Source organism: Haliaeetus leucocephalus, unplaced genomic scaffold (genome assembly GCF_000737465.1).
Source record: "Haliaeetus leucocephalus isolate CR32 unplaced genomic scaffold, Haliaeetus_leucocephalus-4.0 Scaffold0, whole genome shotgun sequence".
In the NCBI taxonomy this organism is placed as follows: domain Eukaryota; kingdom Metazoa; phylum Chordata; class Aves; order Accipitriformes; family Accipitridae; genus Haliaeetus; species Haliaeetus leucocephalus.
The window spans coordinates 60,861-70,837 of record NW_010972436.1 but is presented as its reverse complement, the minus strand read 5'-3'; positions in this window follow the sequence as shown (position 1 = coordinate 70,837).

Here is a 9,977-nt window from a genome sequence, read left to right as displayed (position 1 = left end):
CCCCCCACTCCCACTGGATGGGGAGGAGAACTGAAAAAAAAAAAAGTAAAACTCATGGGTTGAGATAAGAATGGTTTAATAACTAAAGTAAAATAAAATATAATAACAATAATAAAATATAATAATAATAGTAAAGAAAAGGAATATAACAACAACAAAAAAGATAAAAATAAACCCCCCCAAAATACAAGGGATGTACAGTGCAGTTGCTCACTACCTGCTGACCAATACCGGAGCAGCGATCCACCCCTCCCAGCCAACTCCCCCCAATTTACATACTGAGCATGATGTTCTATGGTATGGAATATCCCTTTGGCTAGTTTGGGTCAGCAGGTCACTGCAAACTGCTGAATAAAGATGGTTTTCTGGGAAAGCAAAAGGCATGCATTGCCCCAGAGGAAGGGAGAGGGTAATGTGGTGAGGGAAAGAACTGAGGTGGAGAGAATGAAGCACTGAAAATCTGCAGAAGAAAGGAAGAGAGGTACAGAGAAGTGAAAGGAGAAGAACATAGAGAGCACAGGGGTAGGAAGATGGGTGAACACATTAGATACGTCAGTACTACTTTGTCCTTCAGTCAGCTGGGGCTGGAGCACCATCTCCAGATGATGAGTGAGGGATTATTTAGGGGCTCAGTGCCTTACTGGGCCCCCAGCTAGCACCAAATGTGCTGTTGCCTACTGGTATGCATGCTGGCTTTGTGGATGGGATGTGAGTAGGAGGTGAAACTATCCTGGTGATGGAGTGATCCGAGTGGCCCAGACATAACCTGAGGGGTTTCTGCCAGGTGGTCAAATGGGAAAGAAAGGGAGAGAAGAAAGCATGGAGCAGGCCTGGGTACCCTGGCATGAGAGGTGACGCAGGCAGTGCATGAGATTTTGTATAGAGAGGAGGATGGAAGGATGCTTGTGGGGTGGGTAGGAAATTAATGCCACTATCTCCTGATGTGCTGCGAGTCCTGCCTGCAAACAGTACAAAATGTACAACCTTTGACTGCATACAGTCTTAGGTGGTTTTTCCCTTTTGACCCTTCCTCCCCTTTCTAGGTGGTCTCTCTCATAACTTTCTAAAAGCCTCCTTTTAGGATGCTAACAGCAAAGCATTAAGAAGAAAAAAAACCCAACACCACCACAAAAAGAGGAAGCCAGGAGGACAAAACCAACACACAAAAATACCCCGACCCCCTTCTTCTCCTCCCCCCGAAAAAACAAACAAACAAACAAACAAAACTTTCTGTGGTTTAGAGCTAACGGAGGGTGTATTAGTTCAACTCTTGTGAGAAAAATTGGCACAAGTAGTGGCCCCTTCACGTGAAGTGGTGGCCAGGCCCCTCCTTCCCCTCTGAGAGCAGGGCTCTTCTCAGTAACGAAGAGAAACTGCTTTCCAGGAAAGCGAAGGTACAGGGGCTGCCCAGAACAGAGTGACCTAGCTCGGCTGCGGGGAGCTGTGAGCTGATGCTTGCAGGCTCCACCTCTGGCACAGAGCTGGTGCACTCCTGTACCCAGCAACCCTGCACGTTGTGGAGGGCTCGAGGATGGGGAGCCATAGCCAGCCGTGCAATGGGCACCCCCCAGACTACTGCCGCTGCGCCTTCATTCCAGTCTGCAACACCCTCTGCTGTTCCGGCTTTCCCCCACAGCCGCGGCAGACACCGTCCTCGGGTGCTTCAGCCTGCGCTGCCAGGCCGGCAAAGGGCGCCTGCACACTTCTTGGCTGAGCCTGAGGCTCACAAAGCAGCGGGGAATGGGCGAAGGGCCCGTTCTCCCAGCACCGACGGGCAACGTGCAACCCAACGTGCCTGCAGGCACCAAGGTCAGGAGGTGAAGCTGGGAAGCCGGTGCGCTGCTGAACCTCAGGCACAGCAGTTGCCATCGGGAGGCTAGGCTTCTTCACTGGGTGGCTGCTACAGGGTGCAACGGCCCGGAGCTGAGCTGCAGCGAGCAGCAGCTGCAGTGCTGGGCAGAGGCAGCCCAGTGGGACTGTGGGATGCTTTGCTGGTGGCTGTTGAGGCTGCTGTTTCAAGGAAGGGCCTTCCCTGTGCAAAGCAGGGCAGGTGGGCGCAACCAGCTCCTTTCCCTACAATCACATAGGCCCAAAAAGCTGAGATTAAAGTGTACCAAATCTTTTGCTTCAGGTTTTAATAATATGCACAGTTACTTCTGTGAGGACACAAGTCCAGCAGCTCCTTGTATGTTTGTTATTGCCGAACTCCAAAAGCAGAGGAGAGGAAGAAAGGGAAGGCAGTGCTCACACTTTGCCAGTGCAGTTATGACTCTGCATATGCCCCCTGGTTCATTTGAGGGAGGAAGACCCAGCAGTCAGTGACCTTCTAGGTTTTCAAAGAAAGCACAAGGCTGCACATAGCCTGGAAGATACTTAGGTCAGATTTAAGCACCTGCAGAGAAAACAAACAGCCTTTTATAACTGTACAGCAAACCGCTCCCTTGCCTCTGAATCTGGCCTGTATGTCAAATACCCTAGAGCAGTAACAGAGGACGACCTGAGACAGGGGAAATGAGGTACCAGGCCACTGCACCAATGGACTCCAGTGTGAGCTCCCTGGGCCTCTGTGGCCCCATAAATCCATGACCACCTCAGCTAATTCCTCCTAACATTGCTGCCTACCAGACGTGGAGGGAGAAGCTCAGTGTGGTCGTTTTGGCTGGGATAGAGTTAATTTTCTTCACAGTAGCTAGTATGGGGTTATGTTTTGGATTTGTGCTGCGAACAGTGTTGATAACACAGGGATGTGTTAGTTATTGCTGAGCAGTGCTTACACAGTCAAGGCCTTTTCTGCTTCTCATCCCACCCCACCAGCGAGTAGGCTGGGGGTGCACAAGTTGTTGGGAGGGGACACAGATGACCCAAGGGATATTCCATACCATATGATGTCATGCTTAGCATACAAAACTAGGGGAAGAAGGAGGAAGGGGGGGGACATTCAGAGTGATGGTGTTTGTCTTCCCAAGTCACTGTTACGTGTGATGAAGCCCTGCTTTCCTGGAGATGGCTGAACACCTGCCTGCCAGTGGGAAGTGGTGAATGAATTCCTTGTTTTGCTTTGCTTGCACACATGGCTTTTTCTTTACCTGTTAAACTGTCTTTATCTCAAGCCACAAGTTTTCCCACTTTTACTTCCCCCCCCGATTCTCTCCCCCATCCTGCTGGGGGTGAGGGAGTGAGCGAGCAGCTAAATGGTGCTTAGTTGCTGACTAGGGTTAAAACACGACACTCAGTTAAGGATTTCACTGTGTCCCTAAGGCCTATTGCTTCTCCCCGTTATCCCACATTTTCAGGACGTGTTCCTGGAGTGCTGTCCAAAAGTGGTGGACCTTGCCTGGAGCCCTCTGCTCAGAATCCTTCACCTGGAAGATGTAACCTCAGTCCTGCCCATGCTTCCCCAGATTTGTTCCCCCACACTGTGATGGTAGGTGATGCTGAACCCCACTCAGAGGAGACAGGCACCGAGTTCTGACCTATGCCCACCTGCTTCAGGGTTTTCCCCAAAGCAAACAAAAACAGCTGCGAGAGGCCACCCCAAAGGACCACAGGGAGCGATCCAAGACGCAGACTCCACAGCAGAAAGGTCCTAAGTCATTGCTGGGCCTAGAAGCAGGAGCTTCCTTAGCTGAGGAAGCTGAACCTCAAAATGAAGAAAAACAACATACAAGGCAAGAAGAAGTATAGCTATGGGCTATAATTTTGGGAGCAGTTGTAGCAGAAGCATTGCAGGCTGGTACCAACTGAGAGCGGTGTCTGTTGCACTAGACTAATTTCCAGACCTGTCTGCTTTCCAGATGATCACAGGACAAAGGACTTTGTCACATTAATCGTTGTTTTGTTAAACATCCCAGCTCAATTAAAAAACTGCCAATGGTTGGGAAGCTGCCACCACTCTAAGTAAACTGCTCAAATATTTAATTACTTTCTCCATTATAGAATTATACGTCATCTCTAGACTGTTGTTTCTTGTACCTTTGTTAGGCAGAGCAGCAATTAGAGGAGCAAAAATTTAATCCTACACAGATATATTTAGGCTTTGATCATATCAGTCCTAACTGCTTCTCCCTCATAACATGTCTTCCAACCCCTTAAGAGGCCTTAGAGCTCTTGCAGGAAGCCTCTCCAACTTGTAAACTTCCTCCTTGAATCGTAGATATCAAAACTGGGAATTCCTTCACACCAGTAATCACATCCATGAAATCAGCAGGTACAATATAATCTCCTGCAATATAATCTCATTACACCTGCTCCACATTCCCTGCTTATACATCTGAGGGTGGAATTAGCCTTTCTGACTGCAGTGTTGCACTGGGAGCTCACGTTCAGCTGCTCCTACACCATGAGTCAAGACTTTGCCGGCATCGCTTCTTCCACAGACAGAGCTGCCAGACCAGAAGTGTGGCCTGCATTGAGTAATTCACCATTGGGCTGGTTTAAAAACACATTATGTACTTGTACCAACTTTAACATTTTGACACTTGCTAGGTAGTCAATTTTCAATCCAATTACTACAAAATTTGTTAATTTGGTCTCACTCCAGTTTTTTAAAAATCAAAACACAGTGTAAGACTGTATCAAATTCCTTGCTAGAGCCCTATTACGTCAACAGCTTTTACATTTATCAACCAAATCCATAGCCCAAACCTATAATTTACATCTCCAAAAGTTACCAAGGAGTTTTATGGATTCTTTTCCATAAACACAGGAGACTTAGCATTAACTAGAACTCTTCCCTTGTTTTTAAATGATCCTTGTATGTGCTATTTCCTTATTCTGTCTGAGGTCAATAAGGAGTTGGTAGGCCTGTAATTACAAGTGTCAGATTACTTCTGCTTTTTGCTATTATTTTGTCCCAGCCTATGGGGAATGTGCCAGATTTTCCAAGTGAAGGAAGGTTAAGTCTAGACAAGAGCTGGAGAGAAACTCCTCTCCTTCCCCTGCTGCTTCATACATTAAAATAGGTACCTACTCTAAAGGCATGTATGGGTTTTGTAGAGACCTGGAGAGTAGCTCTCCTCCCTAGTTAACCAAAACAGGCCCAGGGGATGGGAACAAGCAGAGACTCCTGAATTTGTCCCAAATATAAATGACTTTCTGATTAAGGAGGAAATGGAAAGCTGAGACAGGAAAGAGTTTATTTGTATGATGGGTGCTCATATATAATTTATATGCAATAAATGTTGCTAGCTATTTCATTAGTTGCAAATAAAGTGATACAAATGTGCACCACTTGGAGCTGATGCATGGTGTGTGCCTAGGGCTACTTCCAGCTGAACAGCAGTGGTTCATGTGGGGATGATTTAACACTCCAGCAGCCCCACTATCCAAATTCTGCTTCAGGTTAATCCCTGGAGCAGATGCACACCACTTTTTCAACCACTCATAGCTTGGCTTATTAACTTAAACAAAGATTTCCATTTAAACTACCACACTGGCCCCAGACTGTGGTAGGTAAAGAGCCAGAATCTATTTGTGCCCTTCTGCAGTGCTGGAGAGCTCTGGGATAAGGAGCGCAACAGGCACGTGCTTGGAGCAAGGGGAGAGAAACCAGCTTAAGCCATCACAGCATTTTTGGAGCTTAATACATCAGCTGCTATTTCAGACATCAGTAACTCATTCCCATCAGTGAAATTCAACATGAAATTAGGGAAAAACCAAAGAAAAAGTACACCACACAAGGTACCTGGATGGGTCTGTTGCTGTTGAGCAGAGCCTCGGGATGGCAGGATGTTCATATCCTACGTCAACTCTTCCCATGTGGGCAGCTCATTTAAACCCTTGTGACTCCCTGGGACCATCTCCAAGGCAAGCAAGGTTTGTGGATGGGACTCAAGGGAGGGAGATGTCCACCGGGAAATGTCTGCAGGGTGCAGATCTGTGGTTCAGCCACTCGTTGAGCCCCTTCCTTTTTGTAAGTCCCGTTCCCCTTCCACAACAGGTCAAACCAGGTCAAACCTCTGCAGCTTTGTGCAGAGGGCAGGGATGAGAGGGCAGCTTTCCTCAGGCAGGGGGACATCAAGCAGTTTGCGTGACAAAGTGCAGAAGACCCATTAGGGATCCAAGCACTGGAGAGGTGGGGGCTTCATTAAGTGCCTCTCTGCTTCCGCTGACCCCACTGTGGGCTGCCCAAGCAGCGCCCGCACCCAACACCAACAGCTCTGCACTCACCAGATTTCCCCCCTCTCCTTGCAGGGATCCTTCCCCTGCTCTGGGCTGCTGGAGCAAGGAAGGAGCTGGTCCTTGTCCCAGAGGAAGAACTGGTCTGCAGGCCCCAGTGGTACCCCAGACCTGCCTGCCACCCGCAAACCCAAAGCCTGGGAGCCAACGTGCTAGGGCTGGTTACGTGATACATGCTGCCCTGTGATCACTTTTATTTTCCTGTCCACTATAGTTTGTAGCATATGCTCTCAATGTGGGCTTTATGTAGAGGAATATCCTCTATATATCCTCTGAAAGAAATCAGTGTAGCTAGCAATAGCATGCTTTTTTACTTGTATAACTGCATAAGAGAGTTTGGGGTACAGGTCTATTACTAATAAATCACCATAAATAGATCAATATGTCAGTACTTCAGTGCTTGAATCCAACCAGCTACGGGGAATTTGTCCCTTGGCAGCAATCAATCTGCTGTACTTAAAGTTTCCTTACCAGATCTGCAGCTAGCACAAACTGATCAATGCTGTTCCAAGTCAGTGGAGCATAACAGCTTTCCATGTCCCAGTGTTCACCCTTGCAGGTCTCCTCCTCCTTTGCAAGGACACAGAGGTTAAATTATCCTTTGCTAAGCACATGTGATATCTCTAACTCCCAGTGCTTTATGCGAAACCAGCCTTTCTTATCACCAGCCCGCTGCAGCCCAGCCAACACCCCAGCATCTTTCCAGGTGGAGTCTAATTTGGTCCCCAACAGGCAGCAATTCCACTGCAGTAGCCTGCGGCACTTAGAAGTAGATGCAGCAAAATGAATTCTGTGAGCCATCCAAATTTTGCCATGCATCCTGCATAGCACCCTCCTCCTGCGGGGTGGTTTGCCAGGCTGTGTGGGAGGAGATATGCCCTCTTGTAAGATGCTGGGCTGCTCTTTCAGAGGGGTAAGTAGCATTGATAGAGAGGACATGAGGGACCTGGAGATCTCAAAAATCTGGCTTTGGCTAATGGGATGACAGTCCCGCTGCTGAGGGAGGGTCCAGGGCTGTATCCCAGTGCAATCTTCTCCACTTGGAGCTCTATCCCACATCACCTATCGCTGATGATTTCTGCAAGGAATTTTTCCTTTCCCATGAGGTGCCTGCTGATGGAGCCTCCTACCAGAAGTGACTAGGGATGCAGGTCACAGAAGTCCGAATTCACTAGAGAACACATCATTCTCACCTAAGCACCAGAGGTCATCTCTGTGACTCAAAGCAAAGAGACCCCAGATCCTACTGGCTGCTGGAGTGGGGGAGAGGGCCTGAGGTGGTGGGGGAGAGGGTCCAAGACCTGTGAGTGGTGATGCGCATACCACCAGGGCGAGCATTTACACCAGGATCCCAGGGTTATCCCAAACAAGGCTTGTGCCCAAAACCTGGTATGAGGTAGAGAGGTCAGAGCTGCCAGATAAACAACTTTGGTAACTACCACCTACCTACAAGCTCTATCCAGAGCTCTTGGCTGCTAACAAGCTCCCTGGGACCAGCTCTCAGCGTGTAGCACTCAGAGGATGTTGCTTGTGGGTACGAGTTCTTGGAGGTGAAGTTCCCTGTGCCCTGGGTACATGTGGCAGCCAAGGCCTGGGGACCGTGAAGGTGATGCCTGTGCTGTGCTTGCATGGCTGGCTGGACAACGCTGCCACCTTCGATGGGTTCATTCCACTGTTCCCCAGAAGTGGGTCTGGCTCACGAGGATGGGCTCTGTGTCATGCTTCAGGCCTGCATGCCTGATTCTCTCTCTTTTTCAGATCACAGTTAAGTGGCAATGAATTTTCGTGGCCATGGCCTGTTGTCCCACCAACCACAGAAGTTTGTGCAAAGGAACTGCATCACTCCGGCTCCTGACACAGGGTCCTCTTCCTCAAGAGCCATAGACAGAAGAACCGCAACCCTAGCAGCCGCTGCCTAACAATTACACTGCTTTCTGGTGGCTTGTCATGAAGAAATCCCAGCAATTCACAGGAAGGCCCTGCCCTCTGTTACAGCAGCAGCAGCAGCAGTGGTTGATTACTGAGTGCATTTTACAAATGTGTTCTGCCAAGTTGTCTCTTGCTTTTCAGCTTTTGTAATCAGACACCCACCTCTGACAGTTGTAGGAAAGAAGCTGTAGATGGTACTGTGGCCTCTCTCCCTCCCTGTGGCTCCCCAACACTTGTGGTCTGCTTTCCTCCTCCTCCTCCATGGAGGCCTAAGAAAATGCAATCCACTGGACTTTCCAAACCTATAAGAATTCATGTTCTTATTTCCTTTCTAGTGGCTCACCTGGAGGGGAGGCTGTGAGCTGCATAGCTCTATTTCTTCTCAGTGATGCGGCCCCAAGGTTACCTTTCAACAGCTGTGGTGCAGACCCTATTTTGCCAGGATGAGTTTGAGCTAGGCAGGAGAAAAAGGGCTGTAAGCTTCTACGCTGGTTTCTTTCAAGCTTTGCAGGCTGTTCTGAAAACATATTGCGTAATTTAGGAGACTGATGTGCTGAACTGAGCAGAGTTTTCAATTACCAATATAAAAATGACTCCCTAAGAACAGACATTAATTCTGCTCTCCCCAACTGTTCCAGCAAGGCATCCCACTGCTTACAGCACAGTTTGACTTTGTTTCGTTTGATTGCAGAGTCCTTGACTGAAGGGGAATGGTTGTGTTCTGTGTTAGGCCTGGTAGACTCTGACTGCTGGAGGGAAAGCGAAACACCAGCAAGCAGTATTCCCACCCATATTCAAGTATTGCCTTTCTTGAAGCCCAGTCTATGCAGCCACCCCCTTTCTGGGCAACTAATGAGGAAAACTATAGAAACCTCTCTAGCTGACAGGGGTCTGTTTTTGCAGGAGTGGAGTGGCTAAGGCAGTGCTGTCTGCTCTTTACCTGCTGCAGCTTGGCTCTGCAGTAGTCAGTTTACTGCGATGGGTCACAGTATGGGAGAAGACTCTTGTCCCTGGAGCAACGTGATTCCAGCAAGCGTTGAGTTCAGAAGAGTTTCTCTATCAGAGAGCGACAGAAGTTCAGCATTGGTGTCAAGCACTGACCCCATTTGATGTGGATACGATGCTCCTGGGTCACAGTTAAAACATCTCACACTGTGTAGCTGCAGTACAGGCAGTTTCCATTGTCAGTAATGTGTCTTCTGGAGGTAGGCAGCCGTACCTCCATGATTGTGACTCCTCACAGGTCCCTATCATGCCCAGCAGTCTGATGGCAGCTTCAGACCCCTCGGACATCGTTGACTCCTCGTTATTCTTATTGAGCCCCATCCAAGCACAGGCTCCGCACAAGGCACTGGCTGCCTCCCACAGCTCCTCCCTGCCCTGGGCACCCAGGGGAGATCTTGCAGGGGGCTCCAGGACCAGCTGGAGGAGGTGGAGGCTGCCGTGGTTTCACCGGTTCGCTCAGGCAAGAGGTTTCAGGGTCTGGAGAAGGGGGCAGGCTGGGTTGCTGCGACTGGGGGAAGAGCCAGGCCAGCAGGAAAGCAAAGAGGAGGGCTGCTGCAGAGGGTCGCGTGTTTGCCAGGATGGCCCCTTGCTGTAGGGCCAAGGGTCGGGAGTGGTGGGGAACCGGGAAATGCTCCCCAGGTAGGGGAGGCCGCGCTGTTGTGCCCACCCGCCCACCACCCCGTTTCCCAGGGCAGCCCGTGACGCGATGAGGGAAGACAAAGATGGCGGCACCTCCCCCCCGCCGCCTCTCTCGGGCAGTGGCGGCCCCGCGGCAGCGGAGCGGCAGAAGGCGGAGGCACGGGGCGCCCTGGGGAGGTGGGGAACAGGGCGGTGCAAGCGGGCCGGCCCGCCCCGCCCCGCCGCCG